Source organism: Tupaia chinensis, unplaced genomic scaffold, assembly GCF_000334495.1.
Source record: "Tupaia chinensis unplaced genomic scaffold, TupChi_1.0 Scaffold000234_1, whole genome shotgun sequence".
In the NCBI taxonomy this organism is placed as follows: domain Eukaryota; kingdom Metazoa; phylum Chordata; class Mammalia; order Scandentia; family Tupaiidae; genus Tupaia; species Tupaia belangeri.
In genome coordinates, this window is record NW_006159712.1 from 2,732,495 (window position 1) to 2,759,234 (window position 26,740).

The 26,740-nt window shown below is 43.8% G+C and overlaps 1 protein-coding gene and 1 long non-coding RNA gene across 7 annotated transcripts in view; one reads left to right on the forward strand and one right to left on the reverse strand.

Annotated features, from left to right (window-relative positions):
- Nucleotides 1-26,740, forward strand: part of SLIT3 (slit guidance ligand 3) — a 782,476-nt gene that overhangs the window by 398,303 nt on the left and 357,433 nt on the right. The gene's annotated exons all lie outside the window — the stretch shown is intronic.
- On the reverse strand, nucleotides 1,146-24,894 carry LOC102503209 (uncharacterized). 2 transcript variants are annotated; one of them, XR_334548.1, is made up of 4 exons: nucleotides 24,727-24,894; nucleotides 17,750-17,920; nucleotides 11,127-11,212; nucleotides 1,146-1,468 (listed from the first exon to the last, which is right to left on the reverse strand). It is a non-coding gene; the product is annotated as an uncharacterized LOC102503209 (long non-coding RNA). The 2 variants fall into 2 exon arrangements; XR_334547.1 differs by lacking the exon at nucleotides 17,750-17,920 and having other exon boundaries at nucleotides 24,727-24,886.

Sequence of the window (26,740 nt, forward strand, 5' to 3'; positions counted from 1 at the left end):
GGGATTGATCCACCTTTGTCATCATTCCACTGGCTATCACTCTTTTTTGTAAGTTTATTTATATTTATTCTTGATAGAGAATGTATGTGTGAAAAAAGAGGGAGAGAGAGAAAGGCGTCTTTGACAAGTCTTAGTCACACACTGTCTCCTTTCCCCAGCCCATCAGCTAATCAGGATCTTAGGCACATGCACCCCTGGAATGTTCCAGGTCAACCAGACCAGGGACCTGAACCATTGTCAGCCCTGTGGTTTCCAGCACTGCAGTTCAGCACACCACTGGCTTCACCACTCAGGCTGGCACTCGTCCTCATTGTACCTTCTGGAATATGACCAAGGAAGGCTACCCAGGCCATCGCTGAACTCACAGCATGGGCTGTAGGGCAGACAGTCCTATATTCAAATCCCACCTCTACCACATTACAGCTGTGTGACCTCAGTGAGTCACTTAGCCTTAGTGAGCTTACCACCCTTTGGGTAAAATATGGACATGGGGCTGGATCCCACAGAGAGCTTGAGGGAATGAAAGCAGCAAACACAATTGTTATTTCCTTTATGCGTACGCATTTTCATATAGTGACTCTTGCTGCCAACCTGCTAGCTAATAGGCTTTCCTTTTCCTAAGTATAAGTCTCCATTTTATGACCCCGCCTTCTTACATGTGTGGTATAAAGTATAGCATAATTAAACATATGTATATATGGCTATATTGAGAATGGATATGGCATATATGTGTGTTTATGTGTGTAATACTTGTAATACATGTAAGCTGGGTATGCGTGTATACATTCACACTCGTCATACACACACGCACATATTGATCCAGTTACATATTAAGGAGGCAGCCCAGCTTCCACATTGTTCCAGGTGTTCTGGTTTAATGCTGCTCTAAGTGTGGTCCACAGAGTGGTGCCAGTCAGCAAGCCGTGTGTCATGGCCTGTGACACTGTAAGGAGAGAAACTGAGTAAGCGTTTAGACACATTTATAGTAACCTGATGTTGCTAAGAGATCCAAGTCCATGTATGTTTGTGTAATACTTCATTTTTATATCCTACAAAAGTATCTGTCTGTGACAAGTTGGAAGTTTAGAAAGCGGCCCTTCACAGATGATCTGAGAAGCTGGCCAGGACAGACACCTACTGCAGCTGCTACTTGCCTTCAGGGGCTACGGTTTATTCGGAGTGAGAATAGACGACTACACAAAGTTGTTAAACAACAGTGCGAACACAATGATGAAAAACAGTGTCATGAGGCAGTCATAAATGGCCCAGTGCCACATCAGTGGCTGCGATAATACTTGCCACAGATGTCCACAGGAGGGCGAGGTCGCAGCGAGGCGGTCGTTGGGAGAGTCTTCCTTAAGCAGGTGGATTGGTTTTGATTTGTCCTGCATCTCAGGCCTCCTGTCAGGGCCTCTCTGTCCCTTCTCATTCAGCAGCCTGATGGGTTAATCTCCTGGTGAGCGAGGGCCTGCGAATGAAACTGGATGGAGTTAGACGTCAGATGGCGGCAGGCACGCACTAAATATCCTGCTCCATTATCCTTGCCGGGGCTTTGATGTTGGTATAAAACATGTCAGATTACACGGGACATCATGTCATACGTCAAATCAGTGTTGGGGCTCCATCGTGACACTTTAATTAGTTGGGCTGGAGGAAAAGGGTGTATTATTTTTCTGTTTCAAGGCAAAGACCCTAACTCCTACTGAGAACTGTTTGGTTTTGTTCAAGCCTGAAAGTAGACTTTTCTCCTTTTAAAAACACAGCTTGTACCCCCTAGCATAGTGGCCATAGTGTCAGCTAATGAAAAGAGCTGTTGACCAGGATGTGTAAAACCTCGCTGAACTCTAGCCTACCAGGAACGACTTGTGTGAGCCAGCCAAGCCCCCGCGTCCTCATCTTCAGCAATGTAAATGCTCATTAATTATTGACTTTGCAGGTTTCTCAGTGTTAGAAAGTGGCTTCGGATCCTTTTATGTATCCCACAGGAGTGTTAGTTGTCAAGGTGAGATAATGCTTAGGAAAGGCCTGTAGAAGCAGCCAGTGATGCTGCATTGACAGGGTGAGAGAGCTGGGGGAGTTGAGGGAGATGGTGCGGGTAGGGACCTCTGATTTCAAAAGCCCTTAGCAGTTAGCAGCAGTTTGCCCCACACCTGAAAACATCTTGTTTTGCCTGTCCCACCATGAGAAAATGCAAGTGTGGGATTCAGGGATACATTCCTCCAGAAGAGTGTCCAGGCGTGACCAAAACCCTTTGCCATTTGTGAACGTGCCCCTGAGTAGTGAGAAACCTGTGCATTACTTTCTGTTCTCAGAAGGTCATTCGGCTTAATACTGAGTGAAATTTCTGAACGCCAATACGCCACATTCATTTTGACATCTACACTCCTGTGTAATTAAGACCTCAGGTCTGGTGCTTGGTTTATCAGTGTGTGTCAGTTCTCATTTACATAAGACTTTGGTTTTTCCCACATCCCTGCATAGACACTGCCAAAAAAAATACTGTTAACAATGAAAGGGCTGTGGGTAGAGTTACAGCCCATCAGGTCCCTAATCCCTGCTTAATATTTCCCTTAAAAAGAACATTGCCCTGTTTGGAAATTAAATGCCATGCATTTAGATGTTCTTTATGGAAGGGGAGGGAGGTAGATTTTCCATTGCTTTATTTCGAGCTTGAAAAACAACCGATTTCATGCCCCTTATTCAACTGTGAAAGCAGTCTCTGCCACGTAACTGGAGGGTGGCTTCCTGTCTCTTAGAAACAACAGGCTGAGGCACTTCTCACATCTCCTAACTGGATGCTGCAAACGGAGGCTGGCCTCAAAGGTTCCCTACATGTGCTCATCTAATCCTGTTTATTCAGACTGAAGTCTGTTGGGTGTAACTGAATCCTACAAAGCAGGAAAGTGATTTTGGGGCTGCTGGAAACCATCCTTCCCTCCCTGCAGAGCTTTCTCCGGGCAGAAGCGATGGAGACCCAACATTTGGATGCCTCCTCTACATCCAGCACTAATGGCTACAAGGCAGATGGGTTTATTTTTGCAACTCCAATGAGAAAAACCATATCCAGGAGAAGTTAGGACACTTTCACAAGACCACACATGTAGCCAGTTATATGACCTGGAAAATAGTGCGGCTTCTATGGGCCTTCATTTTTACCTCAATAAAATGTTTTCATCTGTAAGATTAGGGGTAGGAAAAGGAATCTAGTAAAAAAGCACAGAGAAAGGAGTTCCTGCAGTTTATGTAACAGGATTGTAGGTCCTAAGGATCTTTTTAAAAGTCATCATGGAAAGATGTTGGCGTTGCCTTCAAGGAACCTCCCATTCCATCTACCATGTACAATTGCATGACCTTGGACAAGTTACTGTCGAATACCTCTCTGGGCCTCAGATACTTTTCCTTGGAAACAGATAACTATAATGCTCTCTTGGTGTTGTTGATAGGAAGAGTAAATGAAAATTCTTATAAAGTACTTGGAAGAGTAACCTTCCATTAATGTTGCTTGTAGTTAGTAGTAGTATTACTATTACTCCTATGATTGCATTGTTCATCAAGATGGCTGTCCCTTTCCAAATGAGACAAAAACAGCAATTGAGTCCACTAGGTGAGCTTGTCCCCTCACAGCCCATCCTCAGTATCTGTCCATCCAGTCCTAGAAGGCGTCCAAGAATCCAGGTCAATGGTTCTCAACCTCAGTTCACATCAACATCATCTCAGGAACTTTAATACCAGTGCTTGGATCTATACCCAGAAACTTTTATTTAATTGATATGAAGTTTAGCTGGATATCAGACATTTAAAACTTACCAGATGATTCTAATGTTAAGCTCCACCAGACTGGTAGAAGGTCCTATTAATTTTGACATTGAATAGAAAACTGAAAATATGAGTGGTATAAGCCATCGTTTCCCAAGCACAGTGTTAACCACTGCTATTACACGAGATCCTATTAGATATTGGGTCATCGGAAAAGTCATGATGCATTTTTGCTAGAAAAAATGCTGAAAACAGAGGCTGGCCTCAAAGGTTCCTTCTATGTGTTCTTCCAGTCCTGCTAGAAAAATGCATCATGACTTTTCGGTGACCCAATAGTTAGGATTAGTTCTATGATAATAGTCCTGCCACTGTGTTTCATGTAAACTAATGTTTAATGTGAAAAAATATAACTAGTGTATAAACTCCATAAATGTCTTTGAAAAACTAAAGGAAATACACATACACACACACACACACACACACACACATATGTAAACTAGAGTTTCAAGTTAATCTCTGCACATGCATAGTAAAAGAATGACTCTGACACATAAATGACCAAGGTGTGAGAAATGGGATATGGGAGCTAGCAGTGGGCATCGTGATTAAGGTGCTGTTTGAGTCCGGAACCTGGTGGCTTCAAAATCACATGTATGCATGTGTGCTTAAAATCCCAGGAGGAGAATGGAGAAGGGATTATGGTGTGGCCATCCTACCTTGTGTGCGTGTGTGTAGGGGGGTGATTTCTCACTTTCCCTCTCACTCTCTCTCTCTAGCAAAAGCATGTGTCCTATGGCAAAAATCTTAAAACAAAAAAAGGAAGAAAAGAAATATAGTATGAACCACCTTTAATAATAATTCTGATAAATGTGATTATCATAAAGAGTAAAATAATTTTCATTCAGTGATTATAAAATGTTCAGCATTTTTAAAAATGTAGATTTATGAAAGACGGTGAAACTTCTAACCAACATAACACAAAAGTCTTGGTTTCTGGTAGCTTATTTTTAGGATATAGTTGGAAATTTTAAAATGTTGTTTCTTATTCTCTCAGAACTGTAATTATAGTTACTTTGTTATAGTAACACAGTAAATGATAATGACATCTCACATTTTCATAGTACTTTCCCATTGACAAAGCCCTTCCACTGACATTATTTAATTGGGCTTCCTGATAACCCCCTGAGGTTGGATTGTTAGCTCCTTGTTACAAAAGGGGAAAATGAGACCCAGTGGGGTTAGTTAGGAGGCCTATTATACAGCTACCACATGGACTGGACTGTAGGACTGGAACCACATCATCCAATTCTGAGGTAGTGCCTTTCATTTTCTACCTCTCTTGATCTTTTAAGTCTTGTCCCTATTGCCGGCTCTCTCATCCACATTAAGTTATATTGGGTCATCAAAAAAGCCATGATGAATTTTTCTATGTTTTTCTATACAAAAATTTGTCACAACTTTTCTGATGACCCAATAAAATCCTTCAAGGGCACCTCTACCTGTGTGACAAAAGAAAACCACCCAGTAACTTCCACACAGGTCCTTTCATTTATACTATGAGCAATTCCACTCTTCCCTCCAGCCAACAGCCAAAGTCATCGTGATGACTCAGTTGTGACCCTCCTTGCATACGCTCTGCTATGGCTGCTCATCTCGTTTTGTGTAAATTCACAGCCCTGCTCTGCTGGGCCCCTGTCTCCCACTTCCTGTCACTCTTCTTTCTCCCTGGGCCCTGGTCAGCTGTGTCTCCTCTGCATTTCTCAAACAGTACAAGCATTTGTCACTTCATGCCTGGACAGCACTGTCCCATGTAGTAGGAACACTCTTCCTCTTCACCTGCCAAGAAAAGCTCTCACATTGGTGCTACCTCCATGAAGTGCAATGTCCTGACCTCCGAATGGAATGAGATCCCCCGCATTACTCTTTCATGCAGCCAATGGAGCTTTTCTTCATAGCTTTTATGATGATTTGGAATTATTTATTGGTGTGATGACCTGTTTAAGGTCGATCAGAATATAAGCTACATGCGGACAGAGGTAGAATCACCGTATACTTTTCCTAACACTCCAGTCTCAGACCCTGGTACAGTAATTCACACTGGTTACTGTTCAATAAGTATTTGTTGACTTAATGAGCAACGTATGAAAAGGCTAAAGAGTAGCTTACCCTCTCTGAGGATAAGGTGCAGCTTTGACTGATTGCAAGCTGGGAGATATGATGCCCCTGCAGGAACCTCGAGAGTGATCAGGGCCATTGGTAACGATATTGTGCTGAAGGCACTGCCTATACCTGACTAGCACTACTGCCATATGGGAATACCCTGGACAGGAAATGCGAACCTGCCTGTGGCTTCCACAGAAACAATCTAGTTAAAGCAGGGGTAGAATACCCTGAACCCTGGCTGCCCCAACTTTTCCATGGTTCTCCCCACCTCAAAAGTTCCTGAGGTGGCACACAAGAGCCCTGGGGTCGCAGTTTTAAAACTCCGTACATAGCAGACAAATACAGCACCAGAAATCTGAAATCTGTATTCTGTTCCCAACATGCCACTCTACTTCTAAGCCAAGAAGTTGTTTTTATTGGCCAAACTTCAGTTCCTTTACCGTTAAAATAGGTGTAATATTGCTTATCCTACATAAATCATTGGATTGTTTTGTAGATAAAATCAAAATGAAAATATTTTGAATAGGTAAAGGTACTTTATTAACACATTATTATTATTAACACATTATTATTTGAGCCTGAGTGACACAGGTATGATTCCTCCTCCCTAAGGGTTTTTAAATTAAGGACAATGTGGTGATTTCTATAACTACAAGGACATTCCAAAGATATAAACATAGTGAAAGTACAAATGCAATTACTCACTGGGATTATGGATTTAGGTGGGTGGTCAGAAAGAGACACTGTTCTTTAATAGGTCTCCACCTGTGTATCAGGACACCTGGGCTTGAGCCTACCTTGTCATCATTTACTAACGGGGCAAGTTTAGTAGATCACATGACCCTTGGAAGCCTCAGTGACCCTGTCTCTGAATGGCCACTGGTGGAAAGTAGAGAAATGGTAATGACATTATGGTAGTTTGAAGGATCAAATGAAAAGTTGACTATGAAAGGTCTTTGGAACCACTAAAGGGATTTAGCCATGCCAGGCATTAGTATAATCCCAGCACTTGTGTATTAGCTCAGGGCAGTCAAGAAGTTAGTTGTCAGGGAAGGCTGCCCAGAACTCCGAGACGTATCAAGAATGACTTGAATAATGGTGGGAAGAAGACAAGTCAAGTCAGAGGACAGAGCTTCAGGCAAGGGTGCAGCCTGGAGGGCTGACTTCCAAGCAGTTGGCAGGACCAGCCAAGATGGTAAGTCATTTCCCCCTTTCTAGGAGCTGAAGTAGCTCCAAAAAGCTCTGGATTACAAAGCACAGTACGGCACCCAGGTGGGCAGACTGTGTTAAAAGGATCCCAAGTACACTTGGGGATGTTTGTTTTGAGAGGATTAACTGGAGCCTCATGGATGGAGAACCTGCAGATGCTAATTCCCCCTAAATTATAGTGGATTCCATTGGAATTGTGTGTTCTCTACCAACCTAGCCATGGCCCTCCTTCTCTCCCTCCTCTTCCACAGAATGCTAAAATGAATGTGTCATCGTAACTGAGATGAAAGACCTTGAAGTTTATTTTCCACTTCCCTCCAAGATCTCTTGTTTGCAAAATACAGAAGGATCTAGGTTACTAATCTACTTCCAGTTATTTCAAACCAAGAAAAAAAAAAATAATGCATTCTAGGCATTCACGTTTCTGACTTTTGCAAACCGAATCACCTGGAGACCCTGTAATACATGGCTGAGCTCTACCTCCAGGGTTTCTGCTTCATTAGATATATTTGGGAGGAGTCCCCAAATTTGCATTCTAACAAGTTCCCCAGTGACACTGATGGTGCTGCTCCCAGGCCGCTGAGTCATGCGTTGAGGGCCTCTGAACTAGGAAAATGTCAAAAGTATTTTGCAAAGAATCTGCTCAAAGAAAAGAGAATGCAAACTCTAAGTCCTAAGACAGTGTTTCCTTGGGAAATGAGGTACAGTCCCTCAGAACTGAAAAGTTATCTATTTCTGGGCCAGTCAGGTGGTGTGGTGGTTAAGGAGGTGGCTGGATCCTACATGGCCAACTGCATGGTTTGAGTCCCTTACCCGGCAGCTTGGAAAATAAACCAGGATCACGTGCAATGTGTGCTCAAAATCCTGGAAGGAAAATGAAAGACACGGGATTGTGGCATGGCCATTGCCCCTGGGGGGTCATTTTTCACTTTCCTTCTCTCTCAGTCACTTTCTGTCTCTCTTCCTGGCAAATGTGCATGCCCCATAGCAAAAACTAAAGAAAAAGAAACGAAAGAAATAAAAAAGACAAAAGGTAAAAATCTATTAAGTCAAATATACTTATTTTCACTTGGATTTTATAAAGCACATCAATGGCTTACAGGATCAGTGTTTTCCTATCGTATGGGAAGTGCGAAAGTCTGGAACAGAAGTAGGTTATTCCCTCACCCATTCCTCCTCCTCTTATTCGCATACCCTCTTCTCTTGCTGATTATTGTTGTCAAGTCATTTTTTCACAGCCCTACTGCCATCACATCTCCAGATCCCCGAACATTTCTTGTGAATGCCTTGAGGCCACCAATATGTGCCCAATCTTCTTCTACGTTTATTTACAGATCATTCTGTGCAAAGCCTGGGCTGCTTTTGCTAATGTTTTCAAAGCTTTGCAAAACACTGGACAGTGAGTCAACAGATTTGGGGTTTAAGCTCTGGCTATGCCAGAACTTACCATGTGATTATGAAAAAAAAAAAAAAACACTTAAACCTCTGGGTAGGCTTTTACTCACCAATTAAAAGAATTATTCTAGCTAGCTTAATGGCTCTTTTTCATTCCCCTTTTTAAGCTTCTTTCTTTTTCTTTTGTGAATAAGAGAGATGAGGATAGGAGAGAAAGAGACAAACACCCTCAGTGAGACAACATGGTCCCAATGCCATGATCCAGCCTTCAGCTATTCCCAAATCATAGGCATTTGGGTGTCCACAGGAGGTTCCAAGACTTGAACTGGAAACCTTCCCATGTGGGATTATCTAACCGAGTATCATGTGTTATCCTTTGCCACACTCTGGACTCATATGACCCTTTTCCCAGGAAAGTTCACATTGGCACATTAATGCAAAATGTTGCTTACATTTACTAGACTGCCTAAATAATAATATAGTAATAACAAGCAGGAATAATAGCTGGCGTTTATCAAGTACCTAGTCTGTGCCAAGCAAAAGCACTTCACATGTGTTACCATACTTAATCCTTGCAGCAGTGGTATGCAGCTTCTAGATGAGAAAACCATAGCCAGAGATGAGAAGGAATTCCCTATAGGTCACCCAGCTGGTAGGCAGCAGCATGGGGCTTGAAACATCCCAGTGTCCTGAAGCTGAGAAGTAGTGCCCTGGGCAGGTATAACCTTGAGTTAAGAGTGGACCCTGTTCTAGTTGATTTTTCAGATTCCCTTGAAGTCTGAAGTCTAGAATTCACAGATTTTTGATCCCAAGTACTTATAACCAAACACGGAGGAATGACCCATGGTATTCTCAAAGCCTCTATGCATCAAACATGGTACAAAAGTTTAGAATTTAAAGGATATTTGGGGACTAAACTCAGAAAAGCAAAGCACCGTAGAGCTACACTCTGTCCATTCTTATCGTAGTTTCTGACCAGAGGCAGCTTCCTTTAAAGGCAAGGGGAAGTAGCCCATCTCGTGGGCAGGTCAGTAATGTGACGAGATAAAGGGCAGTTCCTTAATGAAAACCACTCTGCCTCCTGCCAGCAAAGGAGTTTTCTTAGTGCATTTCAAGTCCTCTAACACCTCTTCCCAGATCAATGGCTTTTCATAAATGCACCAGGAGATCTTTGAACCACTAATGCTTCAGGGGCTGTTTAGGTTTGGAGTCAAACTGTTTAATATAACTCTCCTCCAAGTCTGGCTCTATTGAAAGGTCTCAGGAAACAAGGCGGGGGAATGTATAAAAAGCCGAACCGCTGTGGCCAAGTGGCATCCACCCTCCCACCCCAGCCTTCTGTTTATACAAGCAAATTGGACCAGGCTGATTATATTCGGGGCGGAAGGAGGGATGAAATGGCATGTGGATCATGGTGGAGAGTTGAATGAAAAGAAATCAGATTAAAAGTGCCTTTTGATTGGAATGGAGTGAGTCATTTGCTTAGAAAGGGGAAAAAGCCATTGATTGGCTTCATCAGCAAATTAAGTCATCAACAGATTAAGTATTACAATAAAAAGTGCATTGAGCCTGGGAAGTGTAGGCCAGACTTCAGCACATTCCTGGGAAGGATGAGTACCGTTTAATGTAAGTACTCACTCAAACGTTTAAGCCGAGGAATGGGACTTTTCATAAGGTATTAATAGATGACCTTGAGCATCAAGAGATGTCATACAGGAACAGCAGTCCTCCTTCTGGCTAAAGTGGTGCCCACACTTACTTTCACAGAACTCTAGGTGGGAATGATAATGGCAAAATAAAAATCGTCGGCATTTCCTGAAGATAAACATGCCACGTGCTTTACCTCATCTGCTGTTATTAACTGTATTCAGTTGGGGAAGCTCAAACCACAGGGCGGATGAACAACTTAACAATGGCACATTAGTCTGTGATGGGAACCTCAGTTATCTCTTACTCTTAATCACCATCCCATGTATGTCTACTCTTGTGAACATGATCCATGTTCATTGATTTAATGTTGCTACTAAAGATCTATGACTTCATCATTATTTCAGAATACCCTTCATTCAGATTTCAGACCCCTTGTGGTCGGGGACCGTGTGGTCCTTTCATTTTTACTTCTGCCACAGTGCCTGGGATAGTAGAGACCTGATCCCTATCCTTTATTCTTAAGAAGTCCATCTAAAAGAGTTTAAAAGCTTTAGAGTTTGGGGAGTTATTCATACAAGCTCACTGAATAAAGTATTGTTTTAGGTACCAGATGTATATAAAAATAAAAAATAAGCCACTAGAGGTAACAGTCATTAACATTTGGGGATATAACTTTCTGTGATTTTTCTTATATACTTCTACACAGAAAGATACACTTTAAATAGGATTATGCTGTGCATGTTGGTTTGTAGCATGGCTTTTTTTGCTAACAATAGATCTTGGGCATCTTTCCATGTCAATAACTGCAGCTCCTCTGCAGTTTGTAGGTGATAATCCTGCACAGTATTCCGTTGTGTGGTTCTGTCATAATTTACTTAGTCCACACTTGATGGACTTGGGTTGAACCTGGCATTTACTTATCTCTACAATGAAACAGAAAATATTGTACTTACAACTTGATGCTTGTCTTTTAGTCCCTGTTTTTGACCCAACTTCTTGAAAACTTCACATTGGAACATTTGCTTGGATTGCAGTACTTCTAGAAATAGCAAAAAAATATACTTTGTCTATTTCAAGATGCCTCAGGGACTTATACAGTTCAGTTTTTAATATAAAAATTAGGCTGTGGCATTTCCCTTAGAAGAGAAGAAAATCATGGGTGCCCATTTCTGACTCAGTTCATCAGAATATTCTAATCTCCTCTCCTGTTGAGAATTCTCTCCTAGGGAGTCACCACACTAGGGAGCTTGAAGTCATTTCCATAAATACCCTGCCTGTGAAATTGCTGTGGACAGCCAATAAACCCAGGGTCAAAGGTTAATGAATACCAGCAAGAGCATAGGGCAAGGAGGCAGGCTGTGTTTTGAGGGTTTGGGGAATGAACCACTCACCTTTTAAGCTCAGCAACCTCAGTGCTTCCTGGGGAGTCACAGGTGGACCCCGCTATGCTAGGACTGAGTCAGATACAAAGGAGGAACTGCGAGAGAGTTCAAGGTGGTAATGATAGATAATAAAAAGTGCAGGCCGCAGGAGCCATATTTATTATTTTCCATCAGCCAAATGAAGGCCATTTTTAGATTTAGATTTTTTTCGATGAGTTGTCACCATGGTGACGGAATTGGAAATTCTTTTTCCGACAACATTGCTGTTAAACCATTTGTTTAATTATTTGCATTCCATGACTCTTAAAGGCTCCTAGAGCTGTCTGCTTTTCTCTCTACCAAGAAGAGCGTTGATCTTGGCTTCTCTTGGGTTCCTTATAACAGGGAGATACTGGTTTCCTGGTTGTCTGGTCTCTACCAGGTATGGAATGAAGTTTCTGACTCATAAGAGAATAATACCAAAGAAATGAAAGAAGAGTGACGAATTTATCATCTGTTCCAGGGAAGTGGTTTTGAGCCTCTTTATGTCTTCTCTGGACTCAACTGATTTGATCTCTTGTACTTCACGTCTACAAAATCCCCACAGAATACAGATGTTAGAAGGAGAGTACAGTAAATACAACCCTCTGGAATGAGCCAGACACTCAGAAGACCGTGTTGCTTTTTCTGTTTTGAGGCTGGAACCATTTCTGAATTCACCCCTTTCCTTCTTTGAGTAATAGTTTAAGATTCCAGATGGATTCAAGATAATTTTTTAAGCTAGTGGGCGTGGGCATGCACATAAGGAAGAGAGAAAAATCTCCCCCCAGTGGGACCTAGTCATGCTGCAAAGATTTTTTTTCCTCCATTCTCCAACCTGTCAAGATCCTGGGCACATGCATGTATTTTCCAAACTGCCAGCACTGGGATTAGAACCAGCTATGTGGGATCCTGCTCCCTCTGCACAGAGTTTAACCACTGTGATCTGGGGCCAGCCCAAGGTCATTGTTTTTAAATGCCTTTTCTTAACTCGCCAGCTGATTCCAGAACAATACCTGAAAGGGTCACTTCTAAACATCCTTCTCTGATCTGGCCCAGGTTATTAGCAGAAGAGGACCGCTTCCTACAACTTCCAACTCTACCCTCACCCACACTTTCTCTCAGACTGTTCTCTGACAAAGTACCAGCCGCAGTAATGAATAGCGCTGTCCCAGTTGGAAGTGATTTAATTTTACATGTTGTTGTTCCAGTCACGAGGTTTGGAGCAGTCTAGAGACTTCAGGCGTCACAGCTGTTCTCTAAGCTTCTGTACCCGTAGGTAGGAATCGCTTCAAACTGAACCTGTGTCTTGGGTTCACCCCTTTCCTCCCTGTCTTTTATTATCACCCACATTACTCTGCTACTCTTATTGAAAGGCAGGCATGGGGTTGGTTGGTTCTGGGTCATTTCCAGTTTGCTTCTGGAGGGTGTGTGTGTGACAGCTTGAGCAAGGCATGGAGCCCAGGCTGTGTGTGTCACACTCTGTTCCCACCGACAAACATTGCTGCTCGCCTCCCTGTCCAAATCTGATAACATGTATGTTCTCCGGTCCCTGCACTGTTGCTCTGGAAACCAAGGAAGCTGCACAGTGTGGAATAGGATCAAGGCCTAGTCAGCCTTACACGTCTCCCAGATGCTCCAGTGACTTCCAGCAGGAAACATGCATCTGTTGCCACTGTCCAGTGAGAGGCATCCGACTGCTAGCTTTCTCTCCCAGAGGAGATGGCTGCCTCCTGAAGTTAGAGACCTTGGGCCTGCCACAGCTCACCTTGGGAACCACTCAGTGCATTGGATGATGGAGACTGGAAACACAGGGTCTCAGCCAAACCCATCCCTGCTCCCGACTAGAAAAGGCACAGTAGCAGGGCTCAGGAATTAAGAGCCCTTACCATATCCTCCCCTTCCTTCCTCCAGGGGCAGCCTCGCCATCCTTGAGTCGCTGCTGCTGAGTCCCGATGCTGGGTCATCAGTACCTTGCTCTTAGGATTACGTTCCTGGCTCAGAGGCTTACCAGCTGGGTGACCGGGCATGTTCATTTTTCTGATCTCCTGTTGGTTATTCATGAAAGGAGAGTAATATGCCTACCTCGAAGCTATGTTTTGAGGATAAGTAAAACAGCACACATGAGGTCCATGGCTCAGGACACACCAACATGACCTGCCGGGAGAACCACATTCTCCAACTGTAGGATGGGAATATTTCCACCAGGAGAGAAAGTTGGGCTTTCACTTTCCGTCCACTCAATCTTTACCCCTTTCTGGAGACGCAGTTCACTCCTGTCTCAAGGGCTGGGTCAAGCACAGCTAAAAACTCTGCCTCTGCTCCCATCCCCCACCTCCATCTCAGCATTGTTATGTCTGCTGGCACCCTGCAGGTGAGCGCTTCCTCAAGGGGAGGAGTGGAGCTGGGCAGTCTGAGAGTTTAAGGGAAAGAAGGCAGGGGGAGGATTACAGAGGAGCAGAGAAAAGAGAACGAAGTAGAAATGTAAGAGGAATGAGGAGAGGGAGGGGAGAAGCAGTCACTCATGAGCTCAGAAGTATTCTCCGTTCACAGAAGCCTTTGGGGAATTACCTGAGGTGGACCCGGCAGCCCAGAGCTGCTTCTGCAGCAGACCATAGGGCTGTGAAAAGCTTTAGTCTTACGCTCAGCCTTCTTTAAACAAAAATTGCACCACCACCACCCTCTTTTCTTAATAGAGCCCTAAAAGAATTTAACCTATTTTTACAATGAACAAACTGTTTTTCACAGTTATCTAGGAAACCAAACCCTAAGCCCTCCAAGTGAGGGTGCTCAGTCCGCACTGGGGCACGTGGGCTGCACAGAGGAAATCCCGCCAAAGAGTGGGCACTCAGCATCCTGGATGTTATCGGCGGTGCACAAAGTGGCATGCATCTGACGCTCACATGGTTCACCAAAAAAAATTAGCATCTAAATGATAAAAAAAAAATGTGATGATACCTTGATTAAGAATTAATTCAGGAACATGGGACCAGCAGATGGCATAACGGTTATGTTACTGGACTCCCACATCATCGAACATAGCTTCAAATTCGTGCTAGGTGTGTGTGTGTGTGTGTGTGTGTCCAAGATCCTGAGAGGAGAATGAGGGAGAAGGGATTGTGGTGTGGCCATCCTCCCTGGGGGGTGATTTCTTGCTTTCTGTCTCTCTGGTGAGCGCACGTGCCCTATAGCAAAAATCTCTCTATATTTAAAAAAGAATTAATTCAGGAACATGCAGAAAGGGAGATGCCTGGGTAATGGAAGTTATACCTTCCATTCCTTTAGCATCTTCATGTATGTTAACATCATTTTAGAGTTGACCACACCAGTAGTACAAACCACGCAGGACACTTACCAAGATGGGGATGCTTTTTTGCTTAATACCTATTCATCTTTTGCTCCTGTTCTTGAACGAAGCAGGGCTTTCAGCTGGGGTGGGCTGAATTCTCTCTGGGTACACTTACTGCATTTAAACCTAGAGCACACACTCGATTGTTCATTGGCTCTTGCTGTCCTCAGGAGGGGTGCCAGAATTCTGCTACCTCTGCACACCCAGAATATTATCTAAAATACACCCAGAGTATTACCTAAAACAGCACAGGGCCTGGAACCTCTTAACATATTTGCATGTTACCCAGAAACCCACCATATCTAATAAGATGATCTTGGGTGCAAGAAACTCCACCTTCCACTGAGTTTTCAGCAACAGGATCATTTTTGTACAAGACAAATACATGGAACACACAGCATGTATCAGCTCAGTCTATAAACATCAGTGTCCCAGAAAGGTGACTTTGTTTTTTCTCACTCAGCTCTACGTTCTCTGTTTCATAGGAATTAAGTTGCAGGCACCTGTGGCTCCCTCTACCTTCCTTCCCAGGCTACACCCCAGTCCTGGGGCAGCTGACTGGTGCCCAGCTCAGGGAGGAAGCAATGGACATCTGGTTTGTGGCACTTCAGTGCATCCCCTAAGCATCCAACCAGGCACCTCCACCCCCCACTCAGTTTGCCTCTTCCCTGAAATTCTTCAGGGCACAGAAAATCTTCTTTCACTTCTTCTTTGCTCCTGAGAGTCTCAGGAAAACTCTCAAAGGGTGTCTTTCAAACAAGGCTGCATATTGCCACCCTGAATCCATTCCCCCTGAAATGCTCTAATGCCAGCATAGAGCCAGGGAACTCTGAGTGGCTTTGCTCGGCTTTCCTGGTAGAAGATCATGTGCCTCGTCAGACCTTAGCCTCTGTTGGAGAGTAACCCACTTCAAGGCCTGTACTTGGCAAAGAGAAGTTAAGGAAAGAGTCTCTCAAGTGTCCATTGGCATCTCGGCCTCTTTTTTCAGCCCCTTTAATATTTTCCCCAGCTAGAAATATCTTTGCAGGAGAAAGGTTCCTGATTCTGATGGATTTAGTAAAACCTGAGAGCGCTTAGGTTTTAGGGCAGCACTGTACAGTAGAACTTTCTGTGATGATCATCATGTTCCATGTGAGCTCTTCCCATTTCAGTAGCCATACCATGTGTATGGTGTGACTGATGAAATGAGGATTTTTCTTTTATTCTTTTTTTTTTTTTTTTTTAAGAGGGTTTTTTTTTTTTTTTTTTTTTTTTTTTTTTTTTTTAACATTTTGCCATAGGATGAGTACGCTCGCTGGAGAGAGATAGAGAGAGGGAAATTGAGAAATCACCCCCAGAGAGGATGGCCACACCACAGTCCCTTCCTCCATTCTCCTCTCTGAATTGTGGGCATGCACCCAGTGTGATTTTCAAGTTGTCAGGTCCAGGACTCAAACTGCAATAGGCCATGTGGGACTCCAGCACCTTAACCATCACACCATCTGCTGGCCTCCTGAGGTTTCATTTTGATTGATTTAAATTTGTATGACTCATGTGGCTGACAGATACCATGTTGGGCAGCACAGGTCTAGATTGGTTTAAAGGTCAAAACCTAGTGTCAGGCCCAGCTCTGGAGCACAACACACACGTGCTGCATAGATGGAGCTGGGTCCCATGTCCAACTAGGATTCTGCTCCAGGTACCAGTTGAAAACCATGCCAGGTGTGCATGCACATGCCTAGGATTCTGATGGGTGGAGATAGGAAGTAAAATGATCCCCCTCCCCTTGTGCATGCATGCTCTAGAACTTAAAAAAAGAAGAAAAACATCTCTGTTTTCTGCATTGTGCTGGGACAATGGATCCCTGAAGCCAAGATGGAATATATCCTGTCTGCCCAGGTACAAGGGAATACATAGATCTTAGAAGATGCAGGCTAGAACACATCAGTTATGACTTCAGAATACTCTCCTACCATAAATACATAGTAAATGTGTGGCAATACTAGTCACTAAATAGTAAATATGCTTATTTACTATTTAAATACATAATAAACTATTACTATGTATTAATATTTACTATGTATTTGTGGTAGGCAAGCTGCACAAGTTAATTACTGGGTAGCCCAGAACCTACACTGCCTGTGTCTTAACCATGACAGACAGTACTGAGGCACTTTGGAAGGACCGCAGGTATCCTTGGAACCTGCTTTGCAAACCACTAACATAGCTCATTTTTGCAAAGACGGTCCGAGAGTCAGGTGTGCCACACTGTTCAGAACTTTCCCCTATGCTTCATAATCTTCTCTAGTGTTCCAACCCTGATGCTAGGCTATGCTAGGGAGAGTCCCCTGGAAATAATTATTTCTTCATCTCCTGCTTTAGCGCTGCATATAGTAGGGCATCTCCAAGTCAGCAATGGGAAAGACAAACTTGTCAAGCTGGCCTTTGTAGGATGTGAGAGACCTCAGACAGAAATAGTTTCCACACCTCTTTCTACTCTGGCTCTTCCCCTTCTTTCTCTTTCCCCTGTATACATGTAGGTAGCAGTCCCTATGCTCCTGGTCCATGCTTTTGGAGATGCTAAGGATATTCTGAATGCAAAAAAAGCCTCAATCCTTAAATCTCCCTAACTTGTATTCTAAAAGAAGAAGTTCTGTGTTTAAGTCAAATTAATTCTGGTTGTGATAACAAATGAATTTCTTACAGTGTATAATGATTCAAACTGACGATGATTTCTCTCTCTCTCCCTTTCTCTCGATGGCTTACCTCCAAGTCATGATTAAGAAACACAAACTCCCTAAACTCCCTCGCCCAGGTAATGATTATGAGCGATGATTAAGAGCTCTACCGTCTTTAGCAGGAGCCTTCCTAGGTGTAGTGCTGGCCTTGACTGCAGCATGGGAAGTCAAACCAGGGAGTTTTTAGAGGACAGGCCAGGCCAGACACACAGTTTCCTCTCACTTCTCAGTCGTATGATCTTGCTAACTGCTTGGGAAGCAGGAAAATACAGTGTAGATATCTAACAGAAAGAAAAGGAAAAGGATTTGTCAGATCGCTAGCCACCCTTCTAAACCAATGTTCAGCAGACATTTTCTGTAAAGCGCTGGGGAATAAAATAAATATTTTAGGTTTCACAGGTTATATGGTTGTGTTTCAACTGCCCACCTCTGCTGTTGTACTCTGAACTTGGCCATGGACACCATGTAGAGAAAATGACAGGGCTGGTCCAATCAAACTTCATTACACAATCAGACCGTGGCCGGATCTGGCCCAAGGACTGCAGTTTGTCAGCCTCCATCTAGCCCAGGGAAAACACTTGTTCCCAAGCAAAACACAGAACAAGAACATTTTAGACTATTTGCAAAGAACTGAAAAAAGTACATCTATTTTCGCTGAGTGCTGGAGGCAGTGAAAGAAAATGGATTAAGAGGACACAAGAGGAGTCAGGGAACATATTTAATTAATCCTTTATAAAATAGAAATGTTTTCATCTGTGCTTCGAAGGAAAGGAGTGCTAGCTATATAGAGGACTCTTATTAAAAATGTAGATTTCAGGGAACCAGCAGTTAGCGTAATGGCTATGTCACTGGACTCCCACGTAGTCGACCGCGGTTCACGTCCCAGACCCAGTGGCTTAAAACTCACGCCGGGCGTGTGTGCGTGCGTGCCCAAGATCCCGAGAGGAGAATGGAGGAGAAGGGATTGCGGTGTGACCTTCCCCTCTGGGGGGTGATTTCTCGCTTTCTGTCTCTACGTCTCTCTCTGTCTGTCTGGCGAGCGCACGCGCCCTATAGCGAAAATCTCTCAAAAAAAAAAAATGTAGATTTCAGGGGCCAGGAGGTGGTATGGTGGTTAAGGCACTGGACTCCCACATGGCTGCCCATGGTTTGAGTCCCAGACCTGGCAGCTTGCCTTCTCACTTTCCCTCTCTTTCTTTCTCTGTCTCTTTGGTGAGCGCACATGCTCTATAGCAAATTTTGAAATAATAATAAATGAAATTAAATAAATGACTATTTAAAGAAAATGTAGATTTCAGGATTCAACCCTCAATATTTTGGGGATGAGATCTAGGAATATGCATTTTAGATATGCCTTCTTGCTGGTTTTAAACAAATGGTAGAGATGATGGGTGACCACAATTTACTAAATACTACCACGCCATATATTTTTTCTGATTTTTGTGGACATGACCACTTACAAGCCCATGGAATTCACAGGAATAAGATACAGTGAATGCTCAAAGCCACTGACCTAGGTAAACTTGATCTTTTTTTTCTCCCAAGAAAATCTTAGAATGCTGTGAGTGTTCTTGCAGATCTTTCTAAGGTTTTTATAAGTGAATTAACTCAGTATTCTAACGTATTAGCAACAAATTGTGTTATGGTACAACTCACAGTCGGATATGAAACTAGGGGCAGAGTCAAGACATCAGATAAGGCTATGACCCTGCAGGCAGTTTGGCTTCTTTTGAGCATTCCATCACTTTCTCTCCTTACCACCACCAACTAGGTCCAAGAAAGGACAATGTTCGTGATGACCAGAGAGAGGAGTTGACACAACTGGAAAATTCTGCTTCCTAATGCCATGTCAGGTCTTTTCCCCTCCTCAAATTGTAGCTACATGTTCTCCCTTTGTGGTCTGTGAGATATCTAGCCCTGTCCATAGGGTCCCTCCTGTTGCCCAGCAACCCAGCATGGGAAGAGACATGTTGGCCTGGGAGGGTCTGGGATGGCTAGCTGTCAGTGCAGGATGCCAGTGGGCACTTCAGCAGAGGCAACAGAAGGCATCCTGAATGACCTTCAGACAGTCACCGCAGGAGTGCCTAGGGAAAGGGTCCCATTTGCCAGCCATGTGTTTGTGTTCCAAAGATGAAGAAATGAAAGAGAGAAATATGCCTTCTAGCCCTTGCTCTCATCTAAAAATGGCCATATGAATTGGTGGGGACGTTTTAAATCCCCTCAACGAGAAGACTCCAAAGCACTGAAGAATGGAAAGAAAATCATGAATTGTGTCCCTGCAGTTCACCGTCCAAGTCAGAGATGCAAAAGAGAGAATGGTTTTAAATGTCTCTCAGATTTTTTTTTTTCTAGTAAAGGGTAGGGGTCCTGTGCTCAGGCCTGATTTCTGGATATGGAAATTTGCACTTAACCACACTGAACTGCATGTTTCTCAAGTCCTCACCTCTGTGATGAGGCCTGGCAGCCTCCTCTCACTTGTCAGTCTGTGAAAATAGATCGCCAAAGCCAAACGCTCTTCCTCCAGGCAGCAGATTGGCAGTGCCCTGGACTTGGGTAGTGCTCTGGCAGCCAAGCAACTCAACTCCTTGGAAAAAGAAGCTTTTATTTTTATTTCAGTGCCCTTTTCAGGTTGGTAAAATCTGTGCATTGAGAAATCCAAGCCTACAGGGCCTGGCATAGGTGTGGGTTCCCTCCCCTACTGCATTCATGAGACTGCTCAATGACTTAAGGGCACATGACAGTCACTTGGGGAGCTTGTTTAAAATGTGATTGGGGCCAGCAGGTGGCGTGGTGGTTGGGGCTCTGGACTTCCGTATGGCTGATCATGGTTCAAATCCCAGACTTAGTGGCTTGCTTTTTCACCTTCCCTCTTTCTCTCTCTCTCTCTCTCTGTCTCCCTCTGGTGAACATACATGCCCTGTAGCAAGCTAAAAGATAATATAAAAATTAAAGAAAATAAAAATAAAATGTGGTTATGGGGCACCACCCCGTTCTGACTCTGCGGTGTGGGGTGCGGCCTGAGAACTGGTATTTACTCAAGCTTACCTGGTGATTCTTATGCAGGCAATATAAGTAGGAAGCACACAGACACTGGCAGGTCGGGGAGAGGTGGTTCTGGTTTGGAATTGCTTCTTGAAGATTTGTGGGTATAACCATAACCCCACCCAACGATGGAATCTACTGATCCCAACAGCCTGTATTCACAAAGGAGTATCTTGTCTGATTAGAATTTTCCTCCTGCTTAAATCCATTTTCCTTTCTTTGATTTTCAGTGGTTCCAGGTTACTTCTCTGACTCCTTCTCATAAACACAAATAAACCAAACAAAACTTTGGAGATGCTTGAATATACGAAGTTGTTCCTTAGGCCTTTTCCACCTAATTGACAAAATTGCTTCACTGACAACCCAGACTGACTTCCTGTAGATAGACTTCCTCTTAGGACCACTCATTCATACCATTTTTGCCACCTTTCTCAGAGTTTCTGCTGCAGCACACCCTGGGAGGTCACAATTTCTGTAGGAAGTCAGCCCCGGTGCTGTGCAGAGGCTCATGGGAGGCAGCTAACTCTGAGATGCTGACTGCAGATGGTATGTGGTTGGTCCTACGCTGACCAGCCTGTGGCAAGCAAGGACTGCCACAGGTGTTATACATGGTCCCCGAACTGGTATGATGGCCACTTTGCTTTCCTTAAAAGCGTCCTTTGATGAGAGCTACCTGCATTTTCAGGCCTATGCCTTTCCTACCCATTCTGTCCTACTGCACTTCGTAGCTAATTCCCCAGCCCAATATGAGCTAGGTCATTAAAGGAGCAGAAGAATGTTCCAGAAAAGTCTGGAGTGGATCCTGAGCAGGTAGATCACAGAGGATGCATGAAACATTCTGCTCTGTCTACCTCATAATACGGCCACAGGTGTCTCCAAGTCTAATTCAGGCCTTACTACCTGGGCCACAAGCTGGTCCAACATCTTTCCAGGCTAACCAAGTAGAACCACACATCTAAAGGTGGATTGCAGGACGAGTCACACGAGGTGCTGAGTTTATTTGAATACTTAAAGAATTTCTCTTCAAGAAAGCTTGAGTTTTGCAGTGAAAATTTACATTTTGAGAGACAGCACAGTATGGAGCTTAGGGACAAGACAGGGCTGAATTCAAGCCCCAGCTAGCTGTGGTGACTTTGGGCCATTACTTAGGCTCGCCAGGCATTGTGGTGTCACAAGTGGAAAACTGATACCAACAAAAATAATTAACATGGATTGAACATTTACTATGTTTCTAACATCACATAAAGTGCTTTACATAATTTTAAATTTTAAAAAAAATTGCACCACGTGTGTAAGGTATAGACTACTGTTTGTCCCATTTCACAGATGGAAAAACTGAGGTACAGAGACGAGCAGAATCTGTGACTCTTCACATGTCCTTAGCCCTGAGCTAATACTGATCCCTATTTATTGCGCAGATTAAATGAAATCTGTATGTGAGTACTGAGCGCCACTCTTAGCACACTGTGCTCAGAAAAGGATAACTACATGTATCGTGTGTGCTTAATGGACAGGTCCATCCCACACGGAGTGATTTCTCAACTTATTGGAACGGATGCGACTAATGAAGAATGATGGTTTGAACTATCGGTTATACTAAACTTGTGCATTTTGTTCCTTCCCCTGGGGAGGCTTCCTGGATCCAGAAAATTCACTCCACAGTAGTCGGCATGGTACCTCAGCTGCCAGCCATTTCACCCATTCGAGTTGAATTTCTAAAGCAGAAGTGTTACAATCTGTGTGTACCTCTGCTTCTGTATCAGAAGAAAGTTCTTAGGACAGGGGCTGTATTTACTGCTCTGTCCTCCCGGGTCTTAACCAGGAGACGCTTGCTTGCTGACTGTCTGCTTTTACCTATTCGTCACTCAGTGGGAGACTTGGGGATTTGTCTTAGTGTCTAGAACCAAATAGTTGAATGACAATTATGGGATATCAAATTAAAACCTTGTGAAGACATTTTCTGGTTCCCTAGTCTGCTGCTGGATCCCACTGGCCCTTGTGAGGCAGCTGAAGGAGACTTGGCCAAGAGAGGAAAGAAGACAAGCAGAGATGAGACGGGAGGGAGAGAAAAGAAAAAGGAAGGAAAATTCATAGACAGAATTTTTAAGCTGGAAGATCTTTAGAGAATGTCCAGTTCAATGTCCTAATTCTATTAATAAGATAGAAAAGGTCCAGAGAGGCTGGTCACACAGAGCTACACAGCTATGAGTAATGTGTCATGTTTGGACAACTGCAGCGGAAACTTTCCTCTAGCATGCCCCTGTTTTCACAAATGCATGCATACTTCTAAATTCTGGGTTTTGGAGCCCCACTGCTGACTGACCCCTAGAACTCAGAAATCCAGACCCTACACAGGTGCATACAGCCATTAACACACACCTGCAGGAGTTTTCCTGTTGGATATAGGGTCACCAGATAACACTCCTAGGACCTGCCCTTGCAGGAGCCTCTATGTCCTGAGCATAAAAACAGCCACCTGAGAGAGGGAAGAGAGGCAGGAGTGACAACTACCATGACAAGGGGATAGGCCAGAGCTGCTCTTTTTTTGTCCTTTCCTAATACACACAAAAGCAATGCTGGACCAGATGTATCTGCTCATAATAAGTGTGTCTTTGGTTTTTGTTCGGCTCATTGGTTTGCCATTTATTTTTTTATGAGTGGGTAGTCTTTCTCAATAACTAGGTTTTGTTTTTTGCCTCTTGTAGAAATTTCATTCTGTAGCCTACCGAGTCATCACAGCCCTCTTAGGGTGCTTGCTAACCTTCCTGCAAGTGCAGTACGCCGCCTTCTCTGCCCTGTTCCCCTCCCTTCCGATTAGCCCTGAAACACTGTTTTCCAGCTCAGAGGAACAAAGGAAAGCATGTGTGTCTGCGTGAGGGAAGCTAGCTTGATGTTCACCTTGAACTAGCTCTTTGTTGTCTTAGATGCCAACCGAAGGAAAGCCCTGGCTATTGCTATTCCTTTGTCCTCTTCCATCTCACCAGTACTTATAGTTTCGTGGTTGTCATCAAGTTTAAAAAATTCACTATGTACGTATAGCTAGAGACAGAGACAGAGAAAGAGTTCGTGGGAAATGTGTATGATGAAGAAACCATGTATAAATTTCACATTTTTTTGGCAAAGTAAAGTCATACTTCAATTCCATTTTTCTATGAAAATTTTGATATGTCAGGTGATATTCCCAAATAAAAATATTTTCTAGTGTGATTCCGTCTTTGTGAATCATGTCATAAAGACTATGGTCACTATATAAAGTGTGTCTTGAAGCTTTGGGATATCAAAATTAGAGCCTGCCTTCCATCCTTCCTTTCTTCCTTCCTTCCAACAAAACACTCTGTGTAGTCTAATCCCTATTGGCAGCCAGGCCTTTAGAGTTTTGCGTGGCATTTTATAAATCTTCTACTCTTTTCCTTCATCCACTCAATGCAGTGCTATTGTACTCAGGGATAGAGCGTGGACAAGACAGGCAGTCTTTATTGTTGGAGCTGGTGGTGCAGGAGGTAGCAAATATATAAATGAGATGCTCTGGGACAAGTGGATGAGAAACTGGAAAAGGCAAATATGAGGAAGAGATTAGGGTTTCATAACTGTCCACTTAAAGGTCTGGGGCACACCCTCTGAGGGGTGAACATTTGGACAAAGGCTTGAGTAGGAGCCAGCCTTGCCAAACAGATCAGTCACCGAGGAACCACCTAGGACTCTGGACCACCTGTTTAGCCCAGATTTAACTCCATGTGAGTCTCTGCACCTCTGAATGGTGTCAGAGGCAGAGGTCAGCAGCTACTGGAAGTGAAGTAACCCAATCTTGGGCACAAGTCAGCCTTTAATAAACATCCAGGTAGCCCTTTGAAAAACAAAACCCGTGGTCAGGTCTCCTAGAGCAAGAAGGGTCAGGTTTCAGTTTTAATTATGAAACCAAAGAGATGTCCCTGTGTTCATCCCATTTTGCCAAATTCAACTTCCCCCACAACAGGGTTTCCTGTCTCAGGTCCTGCGGAACATGGTGTTGGGGGCGGGGGTGGAGCAGGGAAGTCCATGTGCTTACCTCGCGCAGGTACTGGCTATTCTGAGTTAATGCTGAGCATGGAACTTGAGTTGGATGGGCTCACGAATGGTGGGATGGAAGCAGAGGCCCCAGGTGCAGTGTGTAAGTGTGTGATGAAAAGCATGGGGGAGGTGGGGACTAAGTCACTGGTGGTTAGAGTTCACATGTGTGGGCTGCCACTTAAATTATGACATCACAAAAGGATGGGACCCCTTTCAAGTCCAGGAAAATGAATGTTTTTTTTTTCCTTTGCTCCATTTCCACACATGTGGAAGCCTCTGTTAAACACAGGCAGAGCAGTACAGTGGTGATAGAGGCACTGCAGCAATTGCTCCCCTTTCGATTGTCTAAATAGTTGGTGTACATTATTTTGCTTAAGTGTGGCAACTCGTATTATTATTATTATTATTTTAGAGAGAGATTTTTTGTTGTAAGGCTCATTACACTCACCAGAGAGACAAAGAGACAGAAAGCAAGAAATCACCCTCCCAGAGGGGATGGCCACACTGCAATCCCTTCTCCTCCATTCTCCTCTTAGGATTTTGGGCATGCGTCTGGCCTGAGTTTCAAGGCACCAGATCCAGGACTCAAACCGCAGTTGGCCATGTGAAAGGCCAATGACATAACCACTTTGCCATCTGCTGGTCTCAGTGTATCAACATTTTAACAATGGGTAGGAGTACTACTCCCATTTTATAAATGCAGAAAGTGAGACTCACAGAGGTTCCATAACTTGCTCGAGGTCATTCCGTAGAAGGGCAATGGCCGGAAGTCATCCCAAGTCTGACTTCAGACTTTGTTCTTCACAAGTGGGCTCTATTGCCTCTGTGTAGACACCAAACTCACCATCACAAGACAGACTGAAAGAGGTGACCTACCATCTAAAAGGCGTTTCTGAGTGATTTCTAAAGGTATTTGATACGGGCAGCTTTCCAGGACTAGTTCAGTTGTTAGTGGTTTCATGAAGGAATAAGTGGCACTCGGAGTGGGGGTGGGAAACGACAAGAAAGAGACACGGTGGAGAACAATTTCCAAGACTGGATCTCTTCTTTATTTGACTCCAGTAAATTTTAACGAGGCCCTTAATGAAATCCCAGTGCTTAGCAGAGCCTCCACATTTACAAGTTTCGGGACTTGGGGCGGAAGAGGGAACTGGGAATCCTGGCACTGAGCTCAGTCCTGCTGCCCTTTCATCGCAACACTGTAAGAACGTGCATCACATGTGGGCGGGACGTGCCTGCCCGTAAAGCAGCCCAGAGTCCCAACACTGACACAGGCGGGCCCCATCCTTCCAAGTGGCGTCTCTGCAAGGACATACCCGGGTTGATGGCTACCAGTCAGCCAGGTCCTGAAAAGAAATACTCAGACAGTTATCACAGGTCAACAGAGATTCATGTCACTTTGCTTTAGAATCATTACAAAATGTCCCCGTGGTGATCATCAAAATCTTTGTCTCATTCACCAATCTAGAAGATACCCCTTTGCACACCCAAAAATGGCTTCTGTCAACAGTGAAGACTTATGATTTGTTTTCACTATTTATGAGATAAACAATATTTATAACATGTTAAGGTATAAAGAATAAAAAATGACAAGGAAACTGGTTTCTTTCTTCCAATACCCTTGTTTAATGAAAAGTCTGTAAAGTCCCCTATAGAGAATTAAAAAATGAAATGCTTATCAAAGTGGACAATGTTATACATGGGACTTCCCAGGATCATATTCTTTATTTCCTACGAGGTACTAAACAATACAAAAAAAAAAAAAACCAGCTTTTGTAATGGTGAAAACAACTGCAGCCCATTTGCTGACAACAGCACCAGGTAACTTTTCAAGTTCGGTTGTTTTTCCTTTGCTTTTGACCTGTGCTCATAAGTAAAGTCTTTAGGATGTTTAAGATCCTGAGCTCTGACAGAGTGAGTCCCCCCCCCCCCCCCCCCCAGCCAGGCAGATGGCTCCCTCAGTGTGCTGGTCACTGCATTCCTCTGCCTCATCCTCTCAAGGGTCTATGACC